This window comes from Pinus tabuliformis, chromosome 3_2 (assembly GCF_031772625.1).
Source record: "Pinus tabuliformis cultivar Carrire ecotype Pingquan chromosome 3_2, CPIR1, whole genome shotgun sequence".
Taxonomy (NCBI): Eukaryota; Viridiplantae; Streptophyta; class Pinopsida; order Pinales; family Pinaceae; genus Pinus; species Pinus tabuliformis.
Window position 1 is genome coordinate 97831456 of NC_142302.1, and position 9916 is coordinate 97841371.

The following is a 9916-nucleotide window of genomic DNA, read 5'->3' on the forward strand; positions in this document are numbered from 1 at the left end:
ATAAAATATATCATCTTCCTCTTGATATAATTCTTCTTGCAAGTGAATCCATTCCTTCCTTTCACGAGCTAGGGTTACATCTTTCATTAGAAATATTGACTTAGGTCTAACTCTAGGGTTTTACCCACAAACCCTAGAGCATTCTTATCAAGAACTTTAAAATTCAAGGGCTTATTAAATAATACTAAGAAGGATTGTTGGGTAATCTGATTGGTAGTTAAATTACTTCATTAATTGTCAACCCAAGGTTCGTTTCCTTGTGAAGTGCATGTGAACAATATATGCTAGAAGTTATATTTTTTATCAAAGAAATGTTTAATCTATTAAAGGAAATTGTGGAGCATAACTAATTCAAGATCAACTCATCTTAACTCTATGCACATGTTCTTTCATTCAAACTTGAAAAGGACAACCCGTTCTTTAAAAAACAAGATCAAATGACAAGAATTGAATCGAATAATGAATTGAAATGGCTATTCTAATGCATCAAATTGAAATAAATATTCTACTTGCATCAAATGAAATTGACTATTCTACTTTCATTAAATGGAAATGACTATTCTATTTGCATTAAATTGAAAGGCTACTCTACTTGCTGAAATGCAATCTTGTTCTACTACAACAAATTGAAACACTATTCTATGAAATAGAATTGAAACTGATTCTAAAACCAAATTATTTGAAATCAAATGAACTAAAGAGCACGAATAAAACTTCAAATTATGATAGATTACTAATGTGCACAATGGATATCTGAATCAATCTAAACATCTAAATATGAGATTAAGTGGGAAATCTTAATGAAAAGAAATAACAATTAAAATGTTTTTGGTTGTTTTCAATTTTAAAGAGCGCTCTATCCTATTGAGAAGAATCAATAATGAGTAAGTGAAAAAAGATATGAAATGAAAATCTAATTGTAACTAATTGAAACGACTACAAAAACAAAACATATAAACTATCTTATAACTCTCCAGGGGGCCTCCTTTTGAGTGTAAGGCGCTATGAATTCAAATCAAATTGACTAAGGACACATTCACACTTCAGGAATAGAATACTTATATTAATAAAAACAGAGAGTCTTCCACAATTAAAAACAAAGTATCTATGATCTATTCTTCATTATATCCACTTGTGGATCAAGGATATATTTATACACTAGTTAATTTAACAACTTAAATAAATAAATTCTAAGAGGCAAGTTCATGGATCGAAAACAAAATCTTTGAATTTAACTAAGAAATGGATCTGGCATGATTTGCTATGTCATAGAAAATCATGCAGATCATCTTCTTCTACACGTCAACTATCAATTATCATGACAGTCACTCACTTGATGTCATCTTTACCCTTCTCTCTTGATGTCGAAACTGCTTCCTAAAACCCTTGTGCACGAACAGAACAATGTTCATGTGGATGTTTAACCAAACAAATTCTTAGCCTAGTTGATATTTTGAGTTGAAATAATAGGTGGATGAGCATCTCCTTGACATTTGCATATTCTCATATCCTTTGTTTGCTTTGAAAGTATTTGCATCCTGTCTAACCATGGACTGAGTTACGAAAAGTTTAGTCAACTACAAGCACAATTTAATAGACAAAGAAATATTTTATTTAATTTCATAAAGAAAATCTATATCATGAGAAATAATTATTTGATACCTTTTATTATAACTGATATGGAATTTTAATACCTAAAAGTGTATCAAAAACAAGCGTGGGAAAGATGGATAAAAGGAAAAAAGTGTCAAAATTGAGGACGATTCGAGGATCTAACTGATCCAAATGGAAAATGGCATTAAACCATGGTATTCATCCACCCATGGAATTTACCCATGGTATTGTAAGTGGCATCCACTCATGGTAAATATCCACCCATGGTATTGTTATCGGGAAATCTAGTGTCTATGCAGAGCTGCTAGTCCCACTAAGGCTGGTAGCTACCTTAGAAACAAACAATCTAAAACTAATTTTGTTTTCCTTTATGAGAAGTAGATAAGAGGGGAAAGAAGGAGACCAACCTTTGTCTTGCGTTGGTTCCTTGCTTGATTCCTCTCCCTTCTGATAGATCTTCGCCACTCACTTCCTCGTCTACCCAGCTTCAAAGAGCACCTGTAGAATCAAAGCAGCATAACACTATCCAAGAACATAGATCTACTATCATAAACAATATAGGACCAGATATATATTGACCACACAAATGCATATATCATCAATCATAGAAGAATGTGGAGGAAAACTTGAATAGCTTTATTAATAATCAAGAATAGCAAAGAGGATTACAGCCAATTGTTCTGACCCAGCATCATCCTCTCAGCAAGAAAGCCCTTCTTCACCTCATGAAAAGCTTAGATCACCCAACACTATGATGTTACACCAAGAAACCAGCAGCACTTCCTTACAAGATACAAAATTCCATCCTCCAGATCTCTGGGATGAGGGATCCATATATAGATGTTTCCAAGGGGGGTGAGTCAGCTTTTGAGATTTGATTAGTGTCCTCTCTCTGATAGTTCTTGATTCCACTTGGAGATTGATGATCTCTTACTCATCCCTAGGTGAATGCAGAGAGGCAAGTGTCACAGGAGAAGTTTCTGGAAGATTCCATGATACTCCACCTTGCAGATTGACCCTGCCATTTGTCCACTCTCACCCATCGCACACTATAGAAGGGATTTTCAGTATGCATCGCACCTCCCATATGTATTTAGGTGGGATGCAGCGCACTTTGACCATGGAGCAGGTGAGATGGTCCAATTTTGACCAGTTCTGAGTAGTTTTTCATGGAGAACTTCTGGGAGAAGATGTAATCAGTTGACCTTATTATTTTAGAGGTTGGAACAACACTTTTAGGGACTTAAGAGCCCTTGGTTTATGGACATTTATGATTGGGGTTGTAGTGCCCAAAAATGTCTATAACAGTTTCCCCCTAAAGCATGAGGTCGTTAATCTGTTGATGTCGGGTGAAATGCTTTATCATGAGGATCTGAAGTTTTTTCGAGCTGGAAGGCGACCTGTAATAAGATACAATACAATACATTATCTTCATAATATTTTCATGATCTAGCTGAGGCGGGCATTCCCATGCGCAGATTTATAAATTCATTTTCATGTACATAAGACAGACAATCGTCTGTGTGCAGACTGATGATTCTGGTAGAGCCATCATCCCTTAGGTTGGATGATTACCTATGCAACAATGATGTACATTTGATGTCTTTATTTTCCTGAATATATATCGCAGCCCGGATGGATGAAACTAGATCCGGGGTCTTCATTCTCGTTCAATCTTCACTCAAAGTACAATTCGATCCATGTGAGAGATGTTCTGGAGTCGAACATGGAAAGACATCACCTGATTACCAGCCAATGATGTAAGCTGTTAACAGGCACAAGAGGAATCACCGATAATGATGATGAACCTCAAGGTGATACAGTACAATTCATGTGGTGTGAATAAGGGACTTGGCATCGAACACCATGCAAAATCTTTCGGTCGAAGGCCATTGATGTAAACCTGTCGCCAGAAGTGAGAAACTCGCCATTGAGGCATGCAAGCTTCAAAGTACTGAAAGGGTTGTTCCTAGATCGACTTCTTGGATAATGAGCTGATGTCGACAAGAAGCGATCCGTCATAGGAGGGCCTTAGTGAATCCCACATCAATGACACGGAATGGAGCAAATGATTTTAATGGAGGTGAAAACGATCTGATGACATAAGGTTCAGGGTGGCGGTCATGAAAGAATGGAGCGTAAATGTATTGCAGTGGATGAGACACAGGTGAATTCTCTGAGCGACTTCTCTTGAACATATCGGCGACACTGACATGATGGATTGGTAGCGTTAACCCCAAATATGGATGGTGTGATGGACCCATGGTGATATGACCAGTGAACGGAACAGCCCAACCCGACTCGGATGCGGAGTGAAAGTGTCATTTTCAAGAGCGACTTGCTACCAATAAAGTTTCTTCAAGTTTTCTTCCCAATTTTTCCCCAGTCATTGCTGACCAGTACCTCTTTATTTTTGTCAAGCTTGAGGAGGATAACATATGCTTGTTCTATAATTTTCCCTTCGGGCAAACCCATCACTATGTTTTAACGAGCCTAGTGATAGTGAAACTCGTTCTTGTCTGTATGGACAAGTTTGTCGCCATTCGGTTTTAACGAGTTTAACGACAAATATAACTCGGTCCTTTTCAATTTTAGAGAGTCTGAAAAAGGACGTAAAGAAAACTCCAATAATCCTTTTTCGTCATATAATCCCTTGAGTCCGAAAAAATATAAAACAATACAAAAGGGATGAATTTTCGGTACTTTTAACGAGCCGAACAAAACAAGCGCTGGATCTTTTTGTGTAATAATCCCTCAAGTCCAAAAAGATTAAAATCTAAGGGAGGGATAGCACTTCCGGTCACTTTAACGAGCTGGAGAGGCCAATTGCTCGGTAATCTTTTCATATTTTACGAGTCAGTTGAAAAGAGCTTAAAGGAGACTCGTTTTTCGAGGAACGAGTGATAAATTCGGGTAGCAGCTGATTCCAGGTAAGGTTTGGAATTTTCCAATCACAGCAGTGTCACAAGGATGGCTAACAGGATCACTCTTCGCAGTTGTTCCTCAAAAAGGGTAAACAATCAAATGGAGGTGAATGATCGGCCAATACAGAGTGGAGGTGATGATGAGAACACGACCAAGGCTTCAAAGGCTGATGATAATACATTCACGATGGTTATTTACTGGAAAATGGTTCATTTTTTAATGAGCTTAAACTCTGGGGGAACATTTGCTCATTGCTTATGTTTATTTTGTAACGAGCTTGAATTCTGCATTAAAACTGCTCGATCCAATCGTATAATAAGGATGTCTCATTTAAAAAATGGCATTTTTTAAAGCTTTGCCCCACATCCTTTCTTTATGCAAGTTAGGAAACGACCAATCCTACGAGTTTAAAGGGTTAGAGGACCTACAAATTTAAAAAATAAATGGTCACTCTTCGCTTGCATGCCAAAAGGTTTGCATGCCCCCAGGTATAGTGAAGTAGAGTTTCCAGGTTACGCCTCAATTTGTACACAAAACATTTGTTTTATCGGGAAAGGCATACCTTTTAATAGAGGTATCTTATTCCGGTCTAACCCCATTTTCCTAAATGGACGGGTGTGTCAACCAGTCATATATCCTTCGTGGAAACCTACCCTATACCCAAGGTTTTCCTGTCGAAACAGGCCAGGGTGCATGCCCCCTGGGTTTCATTCATATCCTCCGAATCACTCGCGCTCATCAGGAGGACGGACTGGGGATTGATGAGACATTCCTTGCATGAAAATACCATTCAGGGATGGTATATGACTATTTTCTATGTGTGAACTGGGGAATGAAAGCTGGTTTACGAGCTTGAGCACTCTTCCTTCATGCGGAAAACACATTACTCTAAAGAGTGAGGAGACAATGGCTCCCATGCAATAAATATAGTCACGTCCAAGGAGTATATTATAATCCAGGGGTCCTTGGACTACCATTACGTTCATGTGAACGGTTTTCCTTCTCAATGTTATCGGCACATTGGGAAGGATCCCTAACAGTCAATTGGTTCCTTTGTCAAAGCCTATTAGATTTCTCATTTCAGGAAAAAGCGGTGGCGAACCAAGTGCTTTCCAAGCAGTTGAGGAAAGGATACTCATAGAAGCCCCTTCATCTATGATGGTACTGGCCATGACCATTCTGTATATTTGAGCAATGATTCGAAATGGTTCACTAGCCGGTAAGCGGGGTCTGCCTAGTAGATTCCAATCGAAGGAAACAACTAGGTTGCTTGGAGGTGGGACCGAATAGACGGTCGGATACGACTCCGATGAACTTCCTTCCTACGGTAAAGGAACGGGTAGACTGCCCCCATGTTCATCGGAGTCTGTGCTTACGAAGAGAATTTGGACGGTGTCGTTCTTGTTCTCTCCGGTGACTGTATCATCTGAAGATGGATCCTCTGAAGACAAGACCGGGTCAACTGCCGCCTCGACCTTTTGACTTTCGTCTGGTGTGGATTCAGATGGTTCATCTTCAATGATAGACGCTTCGGCCGACCACAATGGCATGTCAGCCAGATTTTCAACTAGTGACGGACTCGGCAACAGCTTCTTATATCCAGGAGGAAGCCGTAATGGTGAAACCGGACTGTCGTCCAAAACTCTTTTAGCCTTGTCTAAGAAGGGACAACGGTGGACGGCGTGATTGCCTTCACATAGTTTACAAGGAAATTTACATTTTCCTTTTTGTCCAGGGGCTTCACTTTCACTAGTCGACGGTGTATTTTCAACATGATCATTAGAGGTTGATGACACCGGATTGTGAAAACGAGGAGACCAGTCCCTTAAGATCCGAGGGATGCAAGGACAATCTCGATGATAGTGGTCTCCTTTGCAAATGACACATGGCGATTTAGGCCTGGTCGGTGCAGTGTGTGGATTTTCACTAGACGATGCCTGGTTGCCCCTTTTCGCCTTTGGCTCCTTCTTCTTCTTCTCTTTCTTCTTCTTCTCCTTCTTCTTCTCAGTTACTTAATTTTTGGCTTTACCAGCTTTATCAAGTGAAGAGGAAGGAGGAGAGGGAGAATTGGACGAAGTAGAAGGTCGGGGGGTAACTTTGGTATCTTTTAGTTGCTGACTTGATTGTTCAGGAATCACGGTGTTCTGAACGACGAAGGTCGAGAAGAGCCCTACGGGCAGGCCGATTGTCAATCCTGGAAGCGACAATGTGGCCATATGGGGTGCACCAACATCTCCCCAAGAGGAGAAAGGACTAGGATTTCCTCCAATGGGAAATCCTTGGTTGGTGGACTCCATTTTTCTCAACCTAAGACCAACGTAGGAAAGGTGATGTTTATTCCGATTAAAATAAATTTTAGACGCTTTGACACAACTTGTTTTTTCAATTTTTAAGAGTCGAGAAAAAACAAAAGATGACTCTAGTCGCCTTCGATTTTTAATGAGCTTGAAGTGACAAGTGCTCAGATGGACCTTTTCCTTTAAGGAGTCTGAAAAGGAACGAAAGAGACTGCTATGGAAATCTAGACAGAGGGATTACCAAACCAATTGCAAAACTGCAGAATACTTTTTATGGTACGGCAGTCAATCTTCCCGAATGTTGTGTTCAGTGCATTGCGATCGATAGGGCGGCAGACACGGCTTCCTATGGATAAAGGATAAAGCCTATTGTGGTCTCCCAATATATACTTGATGGTATGTGGGAGCACAAGTCCGTACTGGCACTTATCGTCTCAAAGTGGAGGAATCACCCAACCAACAATGAAAACAACAGTTACCAGGCTTTACGACACCGGAATACGTCTCTAGCCTAGACTTCTAAAGGTTGTGCGTTAGGTTCCAAAGCGTTTTTAGATTCATTAAATTTATTTTACATTTGATCTTGCTTAAGAAATTTGCCTTTCAGGTTCACCGCGTGATGTAGATGTACAATTCCTAAAATGCAATCTAAGATGATAAACAATCGTTTAATCTTCTTTTTTGCAATGAAAATCCTAGCTACTAAGGAAAGAGAGATGATATTCTTTCAACATAGACTAGAGACCACACACTATATGCACTGTCCTAAATCAAACCAACAAATAGTCTAAATGCAAATGCACATGCATGTATTTGTTTTTAGCCTTCTTAATGTGTGAATGATAAAAAGAAAGCTAAGCACAAATCTGAATTATTTTTCAAAGCGACATTACTAACAAGTTTCTTTTCAAGACAAAATGAAGGCAATGACGACACTTTGCGGTTTTGAATTGAAAACTTGCTTTCGACACTTGAAAAAATACTAATTCAAATCAGATACAAGAGTAACAGTGTAATCGACTATCAAGAACAATCGAATTCTCTTCTATGACTGAAAACGACACTTGCGACACTTCCAAATCAAGAAACGACAGTTCAATTACGCTACTTCTTTGTAAAAGAGAACTAAAAATGGATCATAATACATAAAAACATTTACAGTTCATTGCACAATGGAGGCGGAATAATGGCAAGGAAGGGAGTTTCAACAAAGGTATACTGACTACAGACAGCAAAACTCCTGAATAGAGCTGAAAAGAGTGAACACAGAGACCAAAATCTAAGAGCAGAAGAGGCCTTGTCTGATCAGCGCACCTGTAACATAGGGAAAGTGAGATGCAGGGCACCTGCTACACACGGGAAGTGCGATGCATCCAGCTTCCAAAGAAGAGACAGTGCGATGGTCTAGGGACGAGACTTCAACTGGGTTCCGGGTCACAGTTTGCAGCTCAGTCCAGGGATTTAGGTCGAGCAAGTGGTAATCAGTAAATAAATCAGAGGGGTAGATCTAAGGAGGTTACTAGAGCCACCACAAGGGCAATTAGAGAGCTTGTAAATCAATTTTTCAATTCATAAAAAAAACTTGGAGATAGACTGAAGCAGCATTGATCTACTTTTCACTTGCATAGCAAATGCAGTTCGAAGGCTAGCTGGCTTGACTTTAGGCTCCGTCTGTAAGTTTATAAAGCAAACAAATGTAGACAAACAAACAATCTATTCACTCCCCAGTGGAGTCGCCATTTTGTTATCGGGAAATCTAGTGTCTATGCAGAGCTGCTAGTCCCACTAAGGCTGGTAGCTACCTTAGAAACAAACAAACTAAAACTACTTTTATTTTCCTTTATGAGAAGTAGATAAGAGGGGAAAGAAGGAGACCAACCTCTGTCTTGCGCTTGGTTCCTTGCTTGATTCCTCTCCCTTCTGATAGATCTTCGCCACTCGCTTCCTCGTCTACCCAGCTTCAAAGAGCACCTGTAGAATCAAAGAAGCATAAGACTATCCAAGAACATAGATCTACTATCATAAACAATATAGGACCAGATATATATTGACCACACAAATGCATATATCATCAATCATAAAAGAATGTGGAGGAAAACTTGAATAGCTTTATTAATAATCAAGAATAGCAAAGAGGATTACAACCAATTTTTCTAACCCACCATCATCCTCTCAGCAAGAAAGCCCTTCTTCACCTCATGAAAAGCTTAGATCACCCAACACTATGATGTTACACCAAGAAACCAGCAGCACTTCCTTACAAGATACAAAATTCCAGCCTCCAGATCTCTGGGATGAGGGATCCATATATAGATGTTTGTAAGGGTGGTGAGTCAGCTTTTGAGATTTGATTAGTGTCCTCTCTCTGACAGTTCTTGATTCCACTTGGAGATTGATGATCTCTTACTCATCCTTGGGTGAATGCAGAGAGGCAAGTGTCACAGGAGAAGTTTCTGGAAGATTCCATGATCCTCCACCTTGCAGATTGACCCTGCCATTTGTCCACTCTCACCCATCGCACCCCATAGAAGGGATTTTCAGTATGCATCACACCTCCCGTGTGTATTTAGGTGGGATGTAGCGCACTTTGACCATGGAGCAGGTGAGATGGTCCAATTTTGACCAGTTCTGAGTAGTTTTTCATGGAGAACTTCTGGGAGAAGATGTAATCAATTGACCTTGTTCTTTTAGAGGTTGGAACAACACTTTTAGGGACTTAAGAGCCCTTGGTCTATGTATATTTATGATTGGGGTTGCAGTGCCTGAAAATTTCTATAACAGGTATTGTAAGTGACATCCACCCATGGTATTCATTCACCCATGGAATTAAACCATGGTATTGTGACATCCACCCATGGTATTCATTCACCCATGGAATTGACCCATGGTATTGTGCCATCCACCCATGGAATTGACCCGTGGTATTGTAACTGAAAAATACTATAAGTAACAAGTCGCATTTTGTAAAAGGACAGATTGTCCGCGACAATGTAGCCTTTTCAATTATTCTCTGTTTTAATAAAAGAAAATCTTTGTGGTTGTTTATTGGGCATTCTCCTCTTTTTCTTCTGGCATTTCAA